This window comes from Fundulus heteroclitus, unplaced genomic scaffold, assembly GCF_011125445.2.
Source record: "Fundulus heteroclitus isolate FHET01 unplaced genomic scaffold, MU-UCD_Fhet_4.1 scaffold_76, whole genome shotgun sequence".
Lineage (NCBI taxonomy): Eukaryota > Metazoa > Chordata > Actinopteri > Cyprinodontiformes > Fundulidae > Fundulus > Fundulus heteroclitus.
Genome location: NW_023397208.1, coordinates 593,510 through 607,749, shown reverse-complemented (window position 1 = coordinate 607,749; position 14,240 = coordinate 593,510). Strand labels below are relative to the sequence as shown.

Below are 14,240 nucleotides of genomic sequence, written 5' to 3'. Positions count from 1 at the left end.
AGTAGTGGGAAGTATGAAGTGCTCTAAAAGTTTTCTGCTAGATGTCTTTGTTGACTGTGGGTTGAAAACATGATGGGCCAACACCAGCAGATGACATGGCACCTCAAACCATCACCGACTGTGGAAACGTCACACTGGGCTTCAAGCAAGGTCGATTCTGAGCCCCTCCACTCTTCCTCCAGACTGTGGTACCTTGATTTCCAAATTAAGTGTAAAATACACTCTTATGTAAGAACAGGCCTTTTGACTGAGGAACAGTGCAGTCATTTTCCTTTCCCTTGGCCCAGGTAAGATGCTTCTGACAGCTTTGCTTCAGGGGTGGCTTAACACAAGAAATGTGACAGTCGTAGCCCATGTCCTGGTTACGTCTCCATGAGACCTCCTGAAGTCGTGACTCAAGCCACTGTCAACGCCTTGTGAATCTGTCGCTAATCCTGGACATGGACTTTGCTCCATTATCCTCTCAAGGCAGCAGTTATTCCTGTTCCTTGTGCACATTTTTAAACACTTTCCCTTCCAACCCTCCATTAAGATGTTTGAATAGAAAACACTATAAAGGAGTCAACTTCTTTTCCTCTATTCCTCTATTTATGGAGGATGCCAATAACTGTCTGCTGGGAAACTGTTAAGTCGGCGGACACAGTTTTATTCATTTTTTTTTAAACTGGTCTTACGTAATATTCTTTTTTTTTCTGAGAAACTGTATTCTGTATTTTTTATTTGTTGTAAGCAATAATAATCGAAACATTCATGGATCAGTTCTTTACCACTGGGTCAAAGGTAAAGTAAAGTCCAAAACTGGAGGTCACAAACTGAAATCCAGTAGTTTTTCAGTCCGCACGCTTCAAGTGTTTTGTTTCAGAGTGAAGAAAACACACAATAAGAAATGAGAACATTCAATTTGGGACTGCAGCGACAAGTCAACTTTATTGACAGCATTGCCTATGGAAATTCACTGATGGGAAAATCTGTTGTCAATGCGTCATAAAGCCAAGTAAATGCACAATGCACAACAAGAAAACCAAGAGCTTTGCTTAACGCTAGCTACATCAATGGATGGGCATCTAACAGGCACCACCACAGAACAACGTGCCACCTCTGATGAGTAGTTTTGATCAAGTTAAATGAAGTCTCAGCGTTAACACGTAGCGCTGAACTGTACCTAGAAAGAACAAATCAATGGACCTTAGCCATTGGTAGTTTTTTTTCCCCTCCAGCTTTAAAAATGGCTTGGTGCCGAGTAGGGCTGAACGATTTTGGAAAATAATCTAATTGCGATTTTTTTTATCTTAATATTGTGATAGTGATTTAATGTGAGAATTTTTTTTCAGTTTAATTTATAATGTGTTTTTAAACATATACAAACAACAAATCAATCTGTTTCATCACTGTGCAGATTAGGTGCTAAAAGACCCACTGCGTCTCAACTCGGAGCAGAAATTGCGTTCTGCCTACAATATATTTCAACCAAAATTGTTATTTGATTTTGACTTTTCTCTGCATTAACCACAAGCAACAAAAATGGCCTCTAGAAAAAGATGTTTGTATACAAGGACTGTTTAAAACAAGAACTTTTAATGTTTTTATTAATCAGAATATTATTAAAGAGAACAGCTTTTAATTGATTTGGACATCAATCCTTGTTGAACATAAAGTGCAACCAACAAGCAAGTCTATGTATTAAACTGATTGACCAGAACTTAATGCTATGGTGAGATTCCTGAAAGTTTCTGGTAAAACAGTATGATTATATAAACTCTAAAACAAGTAATATAATAATAGATATAGATTATCTCACTGCTGCAATTGTCTTCCCTTCCATGTGGAGGCAAACCCACTTTAAACATATACTGACACTAAAGGACGCGTCTGATTCACTAATTGTTACATAGCCAAAAATTGCAGACCTATGCGAGTTGGAAATTGCATTTTTTTTTTTAATTGTGATTATATTGCAAATGGTATTAATTGTGCAGCCCTAGTGCTGAGTCATGGAGCGGTCATCTGTGGCCAGACAACTCAGCTGTAGTACTTTTACATGATAAGTATTTCAGACATTCAACACATACCACAATCCAATATTTAGCTCATGAGCAAAAGGTTATTTCAATGTTTTCAGAGATACAGGGCTACAAACCATTTTGTACTAAATAATAACACTTTAAAAACACACAAACATTTTGTTCTCCTTGTAGAAACATTAAAAGAGCGTCAGTTCAGGTTATTATCCTCTAGTTTAGCGACAAGTCTTTTGCAGCATCCCTGCTCGACCTGATCTGATGTGGGCAAAACGAAAAGATAAAACACTGAAAGGTTTTTTTGCACAGACTAAAGAATTAAAAAGAGTCCCCTTCAGATTTTACTTCTCTTAAATAGTTTAGATTTCTAATTTAAAAAACATTATTTTACATCACTACTAGATTTTATACGATAATGTTAAGGACTGCACACTCATGGAAACCTGAAATGGAAAGCAGCAGCTGGGCTCAGCGGAGGCAAAAAACAAATTACATAAATTGTTCAGAATAGTCTTTGGTGTAATTTTGGGTCGCTAAAATCAGCTCTAGGATTGCCTGGAGTCGAGTCACTTTACAAAATATTTCTCCACAGAATCTTTCCTACTTTACAAAACCCAAACTGCTGCTTTAAAACCAAGACGAGGCAGCACAGATGGTGGTATGTAGGCCTGTCCAACTAAACCCGTGACATTACAGATCGTCGCTGAAGTTCAGCACCTGAAGCTAAAAGCCATAACACAAGTCGGGGATATGAAGCAAATAATCCTGAAAAAGTGAAGGCAGTGTGATATTTCTATCAGCTTCATTCAGTCGTTTTTACACAAGTGGAAAATTACAAAATCGATGACAGCCTCTATCATGTGAAAATGCAGAAATGGAGACAAACCGGCTATTAACCATTAACCAGCCATCTATTTGGGAGGCACCCTGGAATGGTTTTTATGCTTCAATGGTCAAAGCACATTTTTTGCCCCATACTGTACCCCAATGAAACATTTAGTGCCCCTATTTGAAAGGTTTAATTTGAGCTGTGTAAGGTAGGACTCTTAATAAAAGGCTTGTCTGCTCTGTGTTACAGTAAAGGCAGTGGGTGGATAAAGCAAAAACCAACTGGTTAGTAGCTGCTTTTAGTATCAAGAGGAAAGAGATTCCTACCACCGGTCTGAAGATGATGTTTCTCTGGATTTAGTGAGTAAAAGATGTCCGGGATTTACGGAAATGGTCTCAATTACTTATTAACACAGCTCTGAAACAGCTATGCAGTCCATTTTCACAGTTCTACTTGAGACCAGAAATGACTTTAACACTTATTCTTTCTACAGTGTGTGCCAATGACACCAGAGTGGCCCTGTTTTACAGAAACATTTATAGCCCTTGAACTGTTTTCACATTTAGTCACCTCATAGTAACAAACTTCTCTGTATAATACTGGGCTTTGATGTGACAAACATGATTATATAATTGTGAAACAGAAATGAAAAGTCATACAAACAAAAATCTCTATTTGCATTCAGCATCCTGAGTAATTATTTTGCCTTTCGTCTTCTGGGGTATGAGTCCCTGAGATTTTCACATCTAAAATCGCTGACAATCCTTTGTAAAGAAGCTCCAGCTTTGTTAGACTTGATTGAGAGCTTCTTTGGAGAGCAATTTCTGAGTATTGCCACTAGCAATGTTTCCATCTAATTGTCATGTGAATTTTGAGCAAACTTTTAAAATGTCACTTCTTTTTAAATGTGGAAAAAAGTTAATTGCTAGTTTATTTTAATTATATTCAATTTCTGTAGTTTATACCCTTACAATGGCATTTTAATGTTTGAAATGTTTTTTTATGTAATTTGTGCAGCAATTTGATCCCTTTAGTAACTTAAAGTGCTTTATAGATAAAGTTGGATTGAACTGGATCTATGGGGAGAGGTTTTCAGGACTGTGTTGTTGTTATTGGGTAAATTATAATTGTTCTGTCATGTCAACTAGCAGCGGAGATGTTGATGAGAAAGTAATGCGATTCTACGCGCGTTAAGGGAATATTTGGGAATACGCAGACAGTGGAAACAGCTGAACACTCATGTGAGGTAAATGTTCGCTACTGCAGAACCTATTCCGAAAATGTGTTCCCCTCTCCCGTTTAGCGCATTAATTCTTTTTCAGAAAAGCCAATAATTAACTCAAGCGAGCATAAAAATGTTTTTGCGAAATTGGAAGTTATCTCGAATTTTGCCGTTTCCATCAACCTTTTGTATAGCAATACTTCATAATGTGCATAAAAAACGCTGATGGAAAAACAGCTACAGACTCTCAGCTGGATTCAGGACTGCGTGCTGCTGGAAGGTGGAGCTTGAGCCACCTTGTTTTCAACAAAGGCGCACCGCTGGAACCAGTTTTGTCTAAGGAACTCCTAAAAACCTACTCCGCAGATATTTTGCAAATATTCATTAAATGTGATGCATTTTTTAAAAAACATTTACGTGAAGACAAAGCGAGGTAATTGGGGCAGCTCAGAAACTGCACTGGAAGGAATAACTTCATTTAACGTCTACAAGCAACAGATTTTTGAATCACCAAAAAAAAATAACTTTCTACATGATATCATGATAGAAGTTTACCATTGTTTTACTTCCCCTGACTAATTATCTATTTTTCCCCCCCAACTTACAAGAGCTTTTTGTCCTGTGCCATTATGTTCCATAATTAGTCTCAATAGGATAATGAAATCCTCCCCCATACAGGCAATTGACATGCATTTTTTTTAAACACAAGCTTGTCTCTATTCCAGTCTAGTTAGAGATGTGAGGAGATACAGACGCGGGCATTAAAAGCATACAGATTAGTTTAAATGAGCTTCAGATCACACTATTGTTAAGAATATAAGACAATTATGCCAGGTTTGAAGAGCTTTTATCATTCTGTGGCAGAGCAGACAAAAGCTGCAGGCTTCATAGTCGATCCAGATTTGTCTGCAGTTGTAAACACATTAAAGGCTAACGACTTCAGCTGAACCGACAGCTCTTTAAAGAGTCGAACGCTGACAAGACCATTCAGACATGTCGGATTCTGTCCGCCCCAATCAGACGGGGCTCGTGCAGCTTGAACGAGACGAGTCCAGCGTAAATGTGGGAGGCTGGCAAAAGCGAGTCGGGTTTAGCCGCAGCGTTTCTGAACCAGGTTGTTGGGAGTGTCTGGAACGAGATCTGTGTGGTGCCCCGCCTCACTAAATGTTTACAACACCAGACAGCTTCAGGAAATGATGTCCTTGCAGTCTCCTCACAAAGCAGTTATCTGAGTGCTGATGAATAAAAAAACAAAACCTGGGTAGGGTTTCTGAAGAGTCACTGGGAGGGAGACTTTTGGTTTGTGCCGCCTGATGTACAGCACTTTGTTTCAGCTGTTGGCTGTTTTTAAGAGCTTTTTAAATAAAGATGGTATGGTACGGCCAAGATGTAGTTAGAGCGTCTTGCAAAGGTTTTCACACCCTTGGGATTTCGAGTCGTTTTGTCACAGTACAAAAACAAACCTCACAGTATTTCACTGTGGTTATGTATGTTAGACCAGCACAAAGAAGCACATAACTGAGTAACTGGAAGGAAGACAATACAATTCTCCAATATCCTTGGATTAAAATCTAGTGCAATAAGTCTTCACAATAAGTATACAGAATCCAACTGTGTGCAGTTTGATCTCAGTATACACCCAGTGTTTCTGTGAAAGTCAGTTTTTTTTTAAAGGGGCACGTTAATGAGCAGCAGCAGCATCAAGACCAAGGAACACAGCAGAGAGAAGGTTGTTCAGGAGATGTTTAAAGCAGCTTTGGTTTTTAGAACTATATCCCCAGCTTTGAACATCTTGGCAGAGCACCGTTCATCCATCCATCCATTTTCCAAACCGCTTCTCCCTCATGGGGTCGCGGGGGTTGCTGGTACCTATCTCCAGCGTTCACTGGGCGAGAGGCAGGGTGAGCACCGTTCAATCTAAACAAAAAAAAAATAAAAAGGCATACCAACAGCAAACGTACCAGAAAATGCTCATAGATCTAAACCAGGGGTGTCAAACATACGGCCCGCGGGCCAGATCCGGCCCGCCGAACAATTTAGTCCGGCCTGGTGGCTAAATGCATTATCATTGTTAAAAAAATGTCTAACAATGTGGCAATAAGAATTGTTGTCTCAATGCCAAAAAGAGCTCATCAGATTTGACTTTCACAAGTGGAGCAGTACTGTGCTCTGCTTGATTTATGAATGTGAATAGTTTTATTATGATTCATGCGGGGAATATCTCAAATGATATGAACACTACAATGGGAAAGTAGGAGAGGAAAGGAAGAACAAGAAGAAAAAAAGAAAAGGTGAAAGAAAGAGGACATAAAAGGAAGAGAATGATAAAACAATTATTGAAAAAAACATGTACTTCGTTTAATTGAAAATCTGCAGTTCCTATGTTGTCCACGAGGGGCGCTGTGTTTTGATCAGCAGATTAAGCTTCAGGTGTGGAAAAATTTAAATCATTTCTTAATTTTTATCTGTTTGATGTATTTAGTCATGCAGGACAGTGTTTTTAAGTTCCAAAAAATGTGAATAAATGTTTTTCAACATTGTACAATCACTGTGATCAGTTCTTATGCATAATGCACAAGTAAATGTTTAACTGAGTAAAAGTATTGTTGAAATTGCACATACTTTTCTTAAAAACGCTGAGGTTATTCATAATATATTGTGTAAAAGTGAAATTAATTTAACATAAAAATCAACAAAAAGTCCACATTTATTAGTTCTATTTAATCTTGCAATGAGTTTACTCATGTGGCCCTCTTAAAATCATATTAAGCTGTATGCGGCCCCTAAACCAAAATGAGTTTGACACCCCTGATCTAAACTAACAGGCAGGGCAAGGAGAGGACTAGTCAGAGAAGCAACCCAAAGGCCCATTGTGCCTTTGGAGGAGCTGCAGAGATCCACAGCTCAGGTGGGTGAATCTCTTGAGAAGACAATTACTAGTCGTGGCACAAAAACGCACCAAGAAAGCCATATTTGGAAAGAACAAAACCATAAGAAGTCCCGTTGCAGTTTGCTACAAGACATGTAGAAGAGGTGTGCTCTGGTCAGTTGAGGCCAAAAACAACAGTTTTGGCCTACATGCAAAACAATATGTGTAGCACAAATCAAACACTGCACATCACCCTGAGCACATCGCAGAGAACCCGTGGTGGTGGCAGCATCGTTCTGTGGGGATGCTTTACTGCAGCAGGAACAGACAATGCAGTCAGAGCTGCAGGGAAGACGATTTCAGCTAATTAGGGAGCAAGGTTATCTGGCTTTTATGAGAAGGTCAAGAATCTTTATTGATAGTGGTAAGCCGAGCATATTCATGTGTTAATAAAAAGGTCCAGTCAAAGCCAAGAAGCCTATTTTAATTGGAAAGCTATAAGCAAAACTTGAAACTTGCCATCTACGGACGTTCTACATCTAACCTCGTTGTGTTTCAGCAGTTGTGGAAAGATGGTCAAAGCTGGTGGAGACAGAAAAGCGTTGCGGCTGTGATTACAGAAAAAGGGTGGTTCTACAGCGTAATGATCTACGAGGGCTGAATACATAATGCCAGATTTTAATTGGAGAAAATCTTCTAAGACCATGCATCGTCTTCCTTCCGCTTCACAAGTACAGTCCGTCGTGTTTCCTGTAAAATACACTGAGGTTAGTGGTTGTAAGGTGCCAAAATGTAAACATTTCCAGAGAGAATAAACGGGTGCTGTAATTTAGTCGTGTGACCTTGCTGGCTGAGAGTTACAAGGTCTCAAAGGACCTTGTTAAAGACTAAATATGCATCTAATTTCTCCCCAGTAAAATTCATTAAATAACCTGCCAGGTAAATGACTCTTAGCACCTGAATAATCAATGTCTATCATTTTCTGTCATTTCTGAATGCCTCTCTCAGATCCCTCAATCACCTACTTCCAGGGTGAGACCGACCCCATCAATCACTCAGCCCTTCATAATGTTTTTTTAAACCCAAAACACAACGATCCACCATGCAGCGGATCCGATCAGGAGCCACGTGCCGGTTAATGCTGCACGATGCAAACCTCCCCTGCATGGCGTCGTCTCGCGCCGAGCCTCTCTGACCAAAATGCAATTTAGTTCTTTAAACACAGTTGGGACTGGTGATCCTCAGGAAGTAATTTCCCCATTTATGGGAAGATCAATGACCCTGTGCTCCGTCTCTAATTGGCTGGAAAGCAGAGCATTAGATGCTCTCAGGGCATCAAACAGCAGACCCACCAGGACTCCTTTGCCATGCTCGCATGCGGACAGCTTCTCAAGACTCCTCTTGAGATCTAATGGACTCAACGATAAAGGGCCATTCTGCTAGAAAACGCCCTGGTTTCTGATTATTATAATGATATTAAAAGGCTACACTCGTTTCAGTCTAAAAATACAGAGTAATGCAATGCAAAACACACATGCAATGTGAAAACATTAGTTCAAGGCATTATCTGCAGACATAAGCTAGACCTCCCAGAGGGTCCGAACACAAAACTAAACATCATCAAACCACGACTTCCTAAAGAGAGAAATTAATTTACCGCCCTTTTAATAAGGAACCATTTCTAATTGGGTGGTTTCATATCTTTTTTCCTTTGTCTTACTGTAACACCAATAGTATAGCCGGTACAGCCACAGAATCCATGAATATTTTACGAAGGATTGCACAATATAACTTCATTAATTAATAACTACATGGTATTTATATGCGGGCTTCATCACTTGCGGCTTGCTATGAAGCATTTTCATGGAACAAAGAGGAACATCTTTGGATTCAGATAGATTGGATGCTCAGGATTAACTCTTAGTTAAGACCCTTACAGAAAAAACAACAACATGTAGGACATTTGTATATCACAGGGTAAAATGATTAGAAGCCATAGGGTGCTCGAATCATAGACTACAATCACAACGATTATCATGGCAAAATATTTACTAAATTTCCTATTCCAACAACACTGCATGCTTGGTATAAATTCAGAAATGAAAAGACATCATGTTTTAATGTCTTTCTTACACCATGGCAGGCTGTGATTGGCTGCCTGCAATAGAATGGAACGTACAGAGCTTTACAAACAGTTATTTAAATATTATAAAGTAGGTCCCATGTGACGAAATCACAATAAAATCTAAATGTGTAAAAAGGTAGTAATAAAATCACACCGAAGCAATGAGACCGTAATACTTCCGCATTGGCAGATGTTTTATCCATGTCGTTTGGTTTGACTTTGTCGCTCGGGGTTTGTCGGCAGGTTTCTGGAGATAAAACCTGCTCCAGGAATCTCACCAAAAACCTCCATTTTACTGGTAATCCTCACCTTTAACAGAACTTTGTTGTTCCTCAAACATTATTCTGGGAAATCTTAAACGAGCTTTCAAATTTATTCATTTCATTTTAAATGATCACAGACTTAATAAAGCTAATGTTAATATTTTCTGAAAATTATTACACTGAATTAATATGTTCTAGCATTTTTTTTAAATGGCAGTTATGGAGGTGACTAGAGAGTTTGTTTGATTTTATCAATATCTATTTTCTTCATGGAAGCCCAATGAGTGCATTGGAAGAACAACATTTTCCAAAAATGTAATCTTAAAAATTGCAAATTCAATTTAAAATCGCTTAAATCAATTTATTGCCAAGCCAATGGGTGCGGTACTGAAGTCGAAAACAAGGATTTCCTTAGACTAACCTTAGACTTTTGTCTCTACTGAAATTCTTTTATTTTCTGGTTAAAATGTTGAATGTTTCTACTGTTAGAACTGTGAGATTACAGCGCTGTAGTGCAATGACAACGTATTTTAAGCGTTTTTAACCATCATTACCAGAGGTGCCTAGAAATGGTGCTTGCTCTACTTTCCTCAGCTGCTGCCAGAACAAGCAGTCCCACTCCAGCCCTCCCCCTCAGACTCTCCTCCTTGTGTCAAACTCCTCCGCCTGGCCTCCACGTTTGTCTAACACAGGTAGCACATCCCGCTTCTTCAAGACAAACACCATCAGAAGCTCAAAAGGCAACACTTCAAAATGCTTTGGGATCAAACGAAGGGATCTGAAGCAACTGATTGAGGTCAGGTTGTGTTTAACAAAATAAGAGAAACTGGCAGGCATCTGGGCTCCACATCTGTCCATTATTGATTTCAGGTTCACCTCAGCCTGTTGGACTCGTGGTGACGCAGCAGGCTGCCATAAACTCATGCAAACATCGCTACCCTTACCGCAACACATTTGTGCCATCACACAATAATAACGAAACACCGTGATTTCACTGAAGGCGAAGAATGAAACTGAAACTGGTATTGGGTGTCGACATCTATCTGCTGCTTGCTGTGTTTTAAACATCATGTAAGTGCAAAGTTTCTGGTCTCTATGGCTTATATGGGCGTCATCTGACCTGAATATGACATATGCATACTAAGCCTGCACGGTGCATTACAGAACTCAGGTGCTTACTTGGACAGAAGATCATCTATATGACTAAGAAGGAGATGCACGGTATGATCACTATGACTTTAGTAACAGCTGTTAAAAGGATATTTTTCTCCATTGTGACTCATTTCAAGACTATTAACTTCCTTAGGTGGAGATTTGCAAGATTTTTTACTTCCACAATAGAAAAAGGCATTCCATTTAACATTTTTTCTTCACTTTAGGAAGTTAAAGACTAAACTTTTCCCGTTTTAGATGAGTTCTGATTACCAAAGATGATTTCATTTAGAGACTTCTTTTAGTACTGAATTAAATTCACAAGTTTACATAAACTACATAGTAGACTGCTATGTGTTAAAGTTATTGGAAAAGGCCCAGATGATTGCATTTCAAGGCAAAACTGCTTCCAGAATGACATCATGGAGAAAAAAAAAAAAAGATTACCTAGGATATCAGACATAAAACAGTGGACCTGCACAAGTCTTAACAAGTCTGGTTTATCTAATTTCCAAATGCCTGAAGGTCCTACTTTCATCTGAATCTAAACGGAATGGGAAATTTCCATTTCAATTCAGTGAGGAGAGAGGTTCTGTTCACAGAAACGTGTGTATAATCCCCAGTAAAACATTAAAAAGAGCCCCTGTGAAGATGCAGATTGAAGTTGGTGAGAGATTATCATGATCCTGAGTGAAACAGGTGACCTGGGCTGAAAAGCCGCTCAGTGACGACGAAGCCACCACGTCGAAAGCAACATAAAAAGTCAGTTTACAGTTTTAAAACTGTAGTTTTTTAGAAGAAAGATGAGTGTGATTAAGGTGGCCTAATACCCTTTCTTCCTGACTCTTTTCTTTCTCACCAGCGCATTTCAACGTAATGGTCCGTTGCGCTGAAAGTTGTCAAAGTTACACTGAAATTAGTGTCAGTACGACACGGAACAGTGCGACACAGATCTTTGAGAGCAACATAGAAAGGTCAGTAAAGTTCTTGAACGTGCATTGACACAGCTATAAACCTCCCAAACCACATTAGCTAACGCTAGCTTTTATTAGCTTGACGAACAGCCCCCTTCAAGCTGCACTACGCCACGCTCCAATTTGGGAAGGCATCCAGGGAACGGCACACCAACACCCCCCGCCAGCCGTCCCCTGTTAACGCTGAAAAAATAATCCTGGTGAGGACCCTGCTTTACCATCACACAATGCCCCTACCTCTGTCTGAGTTTTGGTAATGGAACCACTAAAGATATACATCCACCCAGGGTGGGCTTTAAGGGCAGAGAGAGTCCAGCCAACTGGACAAATACACAATCAATGCACAAAGTGTGAGTGCCTGACAGTTGAAATATAATATCCTACTGAACGTTGCATCCAAGCAGCCGATTGTGATTGCAATATAACAGACACTGACAACCATGGCCTGAGACTGAGCGGACTCTTAGTCAAGCTGCTTGGCATTCGGCTGCGAACTGATTCAGCCCCACCCTCAGAGCAGCACCTCATCTCCAGAAGGTAAAGTTGAGGCCTAGAGGTAGTTGAACGAGACAAGCTCCTCTCCATGACTACTCCTCGAGGTCCTGTCCATAAACACCAAAAAAATAAATAAATGATGGTTGACGTGTCCAACCTGCACTCAGTACAACCTTGGCTTTGTGCTGAGTAAGCTGACACAGTCTTCGCTTTGGACGCAACGGCTGGAATGCCCCTGAACGCATCCCGGGAATTCTGTCCTCCAGCATCGTCTAAGTATCACGTCTTTAAACAGACTTTAATAAATAAAGACATATCGGCTCCGCTCTGTTAAACAAGTACAACTGTCTCTTCTTCTTAGTCTTTTCAGTGGAAATCATTCCAAATAAAAGAATCCCTAATAACCGATCAACCAGAGCACCCATATATACAAAAAGGTAAAGTAACTGCAGGGGAACGGAGAGATCAGAGAAGATATATACGGTGCAAGCGGCATAAGAGTTATAGTTAGAAGTCAGAGGTAGGGAGTGGGAGAGGAAGAGATGCATCTAATCTCTGACAGTGAGCGGAGAAATGCTCTGTGTGCATTTTCTTCTTCTTTTTTTTCCCCCAAAGAGAGAAAGAGAGTGTGCGAGAAACCGTCATGGTTACAGAGTTTTAATAACCACCCGTTCTTGAGACAGACGGCAAAAGTTTCTCGCCAGGATAACAAGTCCTGGCAGAGCCTCGCAGACCCCGTCCTCTCTGGCTACATGTTACTAAGCAACGAGGACGGAGAAGTATGCTAGTGTGTTAAAACTAGCAAAATAAAGATTGTCTGCTTTTCTAAATTGGTGCCCAGTGGATGACGTTGGTGACTGGCACCGGCAGAAGCTTTGTAAACATTATCGGCACCAACTAACAAGTAGTATAGGACTGTGAAAAGGCCGGAGCCGGGCTGGACAGCCTCCAAAGGACCGTGTCGACTTAGTGCAAATGAATTATTTAAGCGAGACTCGCAGAGAAACACTGCTTTAGGCAAATATAGGAAGATATTTGCTGTGTTGTTTTTTTTTTTTACCACTTTGAACAACAATTTGTATTTGACTGGGAAAAAAAATCCTCATTTCAATAAGGCAATCATTCGTGTATTGACTCAATGCTAAAAAATGCTTGCAGTAATTGCAGATGGACACCGATTTTTCATGGCCCTCTTTTGGCCTCAGGCAGCGTGTTGCTCCTCTGTGGATTAAAGTTGAGCATATTTGTTTCTTTAAAGGACAGGGCTAAATTTTCACTTAGGGTTTAGAAGGAGCATTATTCTGCTCAATTTCAGAGAGGCAGCCTTGAAGGCCATGGTAACTCTGGAGAATCTGTTGGCAGAACAACTATCGGTCTTGCACCTAAAAAAAAAAAGAAAAGAGTCGGAAGAACAAACCCAACTTTTAAAACAAGAAAAAGACTGGGGTGGAGGTTCACCTTCCAGCAGGACGACAACCCCGAACATACTGCCAGAGTTACAAGGGAAAGGTTTAGATCAAAGCATGTTCGTGTCCCGCCACGGCCCAGTTAAACTAGGGCTGGACGATATAGAAAAACACATATGGTTAAAATAGAAACCATATTTATCGATATCAATAACCATCAAAACACAAAGAACACACAAACACTGAATTCAAACTCAACGCTTTATTCAGCTAAATTTTTACCAGAACTGCAAGTTTTCAAAAATGGAAAAATAAGAACGCGTGCTCTCTGAACTCTTTGAAGAGGGCGGAGCTTGGAGACTGAGCGGTTCCTGGGTCTGCGTTTGATTGGTTGGGATGATGTGACGACTGTAATTTCAACCTACATGATAGGCTAGAATTCAAAGGGTAGGAAAGGGGTTCTATTGGACTTTTTATTGACTTTTTTTTTTCTATTGCACCGCACGTCTATTGTTCAATATATATATTATTGAATCATCGTCAAACCCTAGTCAAGACAACTTGAAAATTGATTTTCAAACCCTTAGGGCTGAACAATATTTCAATAACGATATATATTGATCGATTGATTCAAATCGGGGAAAAAAAAAAAGAGTCAATATAAAGTTCAATAGAAGAACAGTTTTCCTTCCTTTTGCATTCTAGCCTTTCATGTAGGTTAATACTACAGTTATTACATCCTCCAAATCCCAGCCAATCACAAACGCAGACCCAGGGGAACTCTGTCACCAAGTTTCAAAGAGTTCAGAGAGCACATGTTTTTTTTCCCTTTTCTTTTTTACGACTTACAGTTTTGGTAAAAATAAGGTTGAGTAAAGGGTTGTGTT

At 39.8% G+C, this 14,240-nt stretch overlaps 1 protein-coding gene across 2 annotated transcripts in view; it reads right to left on the bottom strand.

Annotated features, from left to right (window-relative positions):
* LOC105929084 (bromo adjacent homology domain-containing 1 protein) overlaps positions 1–14,240 on the bottom strand; it is a 55,226-nt gene that overhangs the window by 12,852 nt on the left and 28,134 nt on the right. The window lies entirely within an intron of this gene.